At 40.3% G+C, this 5,518-nt stretch overlaps 1 non-coding gene across 1 annotated transcript; it reads left to right on the top strand.

Moving 5' to 3' along the window:
* Window positions 1-705: 705 nt before the first annotated feature.
* On the top strand, window positions 706-812 carry LOC112731563 (small nucleolar RNA R71). The gene has a single exon (XR_003167336.1). It is a non-coding gene; the product is annotated as a small nucleolar RNA R71 (small nucleolar RNA).
* The last annotated feature ends 4,706 nt before the right edge of the window (window positions 813-5,518 follow it).

The raw sequence follows: 5,518 nt of genomic DNA on the forward strand, positions 1-5,518 counted from the left end.
CGCACCTCTTCTTGGAACATCTTACTGTCTTGAATCTCCTTACATATGCTCTCGAGTAAGGTCTCAATCTTTGAGAGTCTATCCTCGGATGATGGAGAGTTGAGATTGGAAGGATGAGAAGGGCCATTTTGACTTTGGTATGGATGTTGAGAAGTGTTGTTGGGTGGGTATTGGTATGACCTCTGTGTGGAGTGTTGGTGAGTTGCATTGTTGTTGGGGTTATGGCATCTCTGATCTTGGCCTTGGTCTTGTTGATTTTCTCACCCAAAGTTTGGGTGGTTCCTCCAACCAGGATTATACGTTTTGGAGTATGGGTCATGATTCTGCCTAGGTGAATTCCCAATGTAGTTGGCTTGTTCCTGATCATCCTCTGCTTCTTCATTCACTCCTTCTTGGGTTGCTGCTGAAGTGGTGATTGCTGCTACTTGATTCCTCTCCATCTTCTTGGTGAGGTCAGCTAATTGCTTGGTAATCATCTTGTTTTGAGCTAGCAGTGCATCCACATTGTTCAGCTCCATCACTCCTCTAGTATTGCCTCTTTCAGAAGCATAGAAGTAGTCATTCTCTGCTACAGTCTCAATGACATCTATGGCTTCTTCAATGGTCTTCTTCTTATTCAGAGATCCCCCGGATGAGTGGTCTACTGCCTTCTTTGATTCATACGAAAGGCCTTCATAGAAAATGTGCAACTGCATCCATTCATTGAACATATCTGGCGGGCATCTTCTTGTCAAGTCTTTAAACCTCTCGCATGCTTCATATAGAGTCTCACCATCCTGCTGCCTGAATGTTTGTACCTCAGCTCTCAACCTGTTGATCTATTGAGGAGGATAGAATCTTGCCAAGAACTTGTTCACCACATCTTCCCAGGTTGCTAAACTCTCCTTTGGAAAGGATTCCAGCCATTTAGATGCTTTGTCCTTGAGTGAGAAGGGAAATAGAAGTAGTCTATAGGTGTCAGGATGAACACCATTAGACTTCACAGTATTGCATATCCTCAGGAAGGTGGTTAGATGTTGATTGGGGTCTTCTTGGACACTTCCTCCGAATGAACAATTGTTCTGAACAAGGGTGATGAGTTGTGGCTTTAGTTCAAAGTTGTTGGCATGTATGGTTGGCCTTTGGATGCTACTTTCACAGTTTCCTGGGTTTTGGTTGATGTAAGAACCCAGAACTCTTCTCTCTTGTCCAGCCTGATGTGCTGGACCTTCTCTGCCATGGTTGTGAGCCTCCTCTTTATGATGGTTCTCCATATTCTCCTCCATGTCTGGTTCAAAGTACTCTTCCTCTTCCTCAGCACCAACTACTCTCTTTCCTCTTGCTTCCCTCCTTAATCTAAGGAAGGTCCTCTCAGGTTCAGAATCAAAGGAAGTTGAAGTCTCGCTTCTTCTACCTGTCATACAACCAACAAGGCAAAAGCAAGAGAGATAGACGCAGACAGTAATTTCTACAGAAATGCTGTTAGTGTGAGTGATGCAATATATCAAACAGTTAGTGGGTTAGTGACTGAATTGTAAATAACAAAGAAAATGGGTAGGGGAAAGGGAAGAAACTAGCTAAACAGAAAGTAAATTACTCAAATGAACTTAAATCAAACAAAATAAAAACAAATGCTCAATCTAGTTATCCACCAATTTAATCATTGTTGATACAAAATCAATCTCCGGCAACGGCGCCATAAACCTGATGCACGAAAACTTGTCTCTCAACAAATTTCCTTCGGCAAGTATACGGAATTATCGTCAAGTAAAAACTCACAATAGAGTGAGGTCGAATCCCACAGAGATTGATTGGTCAAGCAACTTTAATTGGAAGAATATTCTAGTTGAGCTAAGCAGAAAGTGAGTTGAGAATTGTAGGAAATTAAATGGCGGGAAAGTAAATAGCATAAAATAAATGACGGGAAATAAATTGCAGAATCTTAAATGGGGAAGGGAAGTTTAGCATGAAAGTAAATGGCATAAAGTAAGAGAATGGGTAAGATCAGAAATGGGGAATTCATTGGGCTTAGGAGATGTTGCATTCTCGGGATCAAGTTCGTTTTCATCTCTTCCTCAATCAATGCATTCCTTGATCTCCTTGGCAATCTTAAGTGATTGAATTCCAATTCCTTGGTAATTCAATCTCTCAAATCAGATCAATAGCCAATTCCTTGGACTAATTGCTCATGAGAAGAGATGAAGTTTGGTCACTGATTATACCACATGTATTTCCAAATAAAAGTATTGGGAGAATTATATGTCACCATATCCGCCCAAACCCCAATTTAGTCCAACATGAGAAAGTATTTCTAGCATGATCTCTTCATTCCTTTTCCAAGGTTCAGAAGAGATCCAAGTATGAATAGCTTCTTTTCCAAGATAACTACTCAATTGGATGAAGATTGAAAGCTTTCTAGTAAAATCAAGAGAAAGAAAAAACAAGAATAATGAAAACTATTATTGATCCATCAAATTACAACAGAGCTCCCTAACCCAATGAAAGGGGTTTAGTTGTTCATAGCTCTGGGAATGGAAAGCAAAGATGGAGAGTACATTCTGAAAGTTAAACTAGAAGTGCAGAGAAAGTAAAATACAGAGAGTAATTCTAATAATGCCGAAAAGCTCCTTCTTTATATACTACTCTTCTGATCTTCTAGTTGATTCTTCAAGTCTTGGATATGGGCTTTTGGATCTTGAGTTGAAGCAGTTATCTTCTTCAGTGGGCTCAGCTTTACTTGCAGAGAGAGTGTGAAGTAGGCAGGGACTTTAGCTTAGCGCGTTAGTGGTGTTAACATTATGTGAAATTGTGGGGTTGAGAGCGTTAGTGACAATCACCTTTTTCACTAACGTTTCTAACCCAAAGTGGTCAACGTTAACTTCAACGTTAGTGGCACTAACGTGACCACTAACGTTGACGCTTGGCCCTTCGCAAACGTTACTGGGGTTTACCTTTTTCAATAACGTTAAGAGTACCCCTTTCTCCCTACGTTAGAGTTCACGTTAGAATAGTTAACGTGGCTTTTAACGTAGGCTTTCCAAATCTTCGAGAGTGTTAGTGACACTTACCTTTGTCACTAACGCTTCAGAACGCCCCTACTTTCCACGTTAGAGTTCACATTAACTAGGTTAACGTGACTTCAAACGTGGTATTGATAGCCATCTCCAACGTTAGTAACAAAGGTGAGTGTCACTAACGTTGGCTCATTATCCCTCTTCTCCACGTTAGCTTCCACGTTAATGTAATTAACGTGGCAACTAACGTGGCTCATAGTGGCTCAATCCAACGTTAGTGACAAAGGTGAGTGTCACTAACGTTGGTGATTCTTGCTCCCTCCACGTTAAAGTCCACGTTAACTAGGTTAACGTGGCTTTTAACGTAGCCAATATGGGCTTAGTCCAATGTTAGTGACAAAGGTGAGTGTCACTAACGTTGGCATCATCTTCTTCTTCCACGTTAGAGCTCACGTTAACTAAGTTAACGTGGCTCTTAACGTAGCCAATTGCCCCTTTTGGGACATTATTGGCACTTACTTTTACCACTAACATTGGAGTTCCACTTCTCTTCCACGTTAGCTTCCACGTTAATATAGTTAACGTGGCAACTAACGTGGGCTATGATGGCTTACGAAGGCATTATTGGCAATCAATTTTCTCATTAACGTTGTAAGCTAGTCTTCATTCCACGTTAGTGGTCACATTAGCTAGACTAACGTGGCTACTAACATGGTTCTTCCTAGCTTCCTTTATCCTAAAATCAAGCAATAAAGTGCATTAAAGCTCTGATCCAAGTTATGAGACATGCATCATTCAATTTGTCCTTTAATTCATGCATAATTCTCATGAAATCATGTAAAATTCACAATGTTTGCTTGAATCAAGATGTAAGTGATTATTTACTAAAAACTTGCTTATTTCCTAAGAAAATGCATGAAACTACCTTAAAACCATAAAGAAAAGGTCAATGAAATTGGCCAAAATTCCCTGGCATCACTCGAGTTGTTTGTTGCAGAAGTGTGTACCTCCATCACTAATGAGAGCTCTGGGAACTCCAAATCTACTGAAGATGTTCCTTCTCAAGAAGCTTATCACAACCTTGTTGTCATTTGTTGCAGTGGCTATGGCTTCTACCCACATTGAGACATAATCAACAGCCACCAATATGTAGCTATTTGAGTAGGAGGTTGGGAAGAGTCCCATGAAATCAATCCCCCATACATCAAATAGCTCCAACTCTAGTATGAATTACTGTGGCATCTCATTTCTCTTGGTTAGATTACCAGCTCTTTGGCATTCATCACACCTTGACACCATTTTCTTAGCATGCTTAAACATTGTTGGCTAGCAAAATCCGGATTGAAGCACTTTTGCTGCTGTCCTTTCTACACTGAAGTGACCTCCATATGCAGATCCATGGCACTGCCATAATACTTTCTGCCCTTCTTCATGGGATATACACCTTCTTAGGATTCCATCAGCACACTTTTGAACAAATAAGGGTCATCCCAGATGTAGTGTTTGGCATCCTTAATTAGCTTCCTCCTCATGTGCCTATTGATGTTGGTTGGTAGCTCCCCAATAGCCTTGAAGTTGGCTATGTCTGCAAACTAAGGGACTACTCGAATCATCATCAATTGTTCATCAGGAAAGCTTTCATTGGCTGCTACTTGCTGTATCTCTTCTTCTTGTGGGATCCTTGAGAGGTGGTCAGCTACCTTGTTCTCTGCTCTACTCCTATCTTTAATCTCAATATCAAATTCTTGGAGCAGCAAAATCCACCTTATTAGTCTGGGCTTAGATTCTTGTTTGGTAAGCAAGTATTTGAGTGCTGCATGATCAGTGAACACAATTACTTTTGAGCCAATAAGATATGATCTAAACTTATCAAAAGCAAAAACTATGGCTAAAAGTTCTTTCTCTGTGGTGGTATAGTTCCTTTGATTCTCATTAAGAACCTTGCTAGCATAGTAAATAAAATGTGCTAGCTTGTCTTTCCTCTGTCCTAGAACAGCACCAACAGCAAAATCAGATGCATCACACATTAGTTTAAAGGGAAGATCCAGGCTTGGTGGTGCTATAATAGGTGCAGAGGAGAGTTTCTTCTTAAGTTCATCAAAGGCTACCATGCACTCTCTATCAAAAACAAAGGGAGTATTTGAGACAAGTAGGTTGCTAAGGGGTTTTGCAATCTCTGAAAAATCTTTGATAAACCTCCTATAGAACCCAGCGTGTCCCAAAAAACTTCTGATTGCTTTGACATTGCAAGGTGGAGGTAATTTTTCAATTACTTTCACTTTTACCTTGTCCACTTCCATGCCATCTTTTGAAATCTTGTGACCAAGAACCACCCCTTCAGTCACCATAAAATGGCACTTCTCCCAGTTTAAAACTAGGTTGGTTTCTTGGCACCTTTTTAGCACAAGAGCAAGATAGTATAGGTAATCAGAATATGAGTTTCCAAATACAGAAAAGTCGTCCATGAATAATTCTATGAACTTCTCAATCATGTCTGAAAAAATGGAGAGCATGCACCTTTGGAA

Source organism: Arachis hypogaea, chromosome 12 (genome assembly GCF_003086295.3).
Source record: "Arachis hypogaea cultivar Tifrunner chromosome 12, arahy.Tifrunner.gnm2.J5K5, whole genome shotgun sequence".
In the NCBI taxonomy this organism is placed as follows: Eukaryota; Viridiplantae; Streptophyta; class Magnoliopsida; order Fabales; family Fabaceae; genus Arachis; species Arachis hypogaea.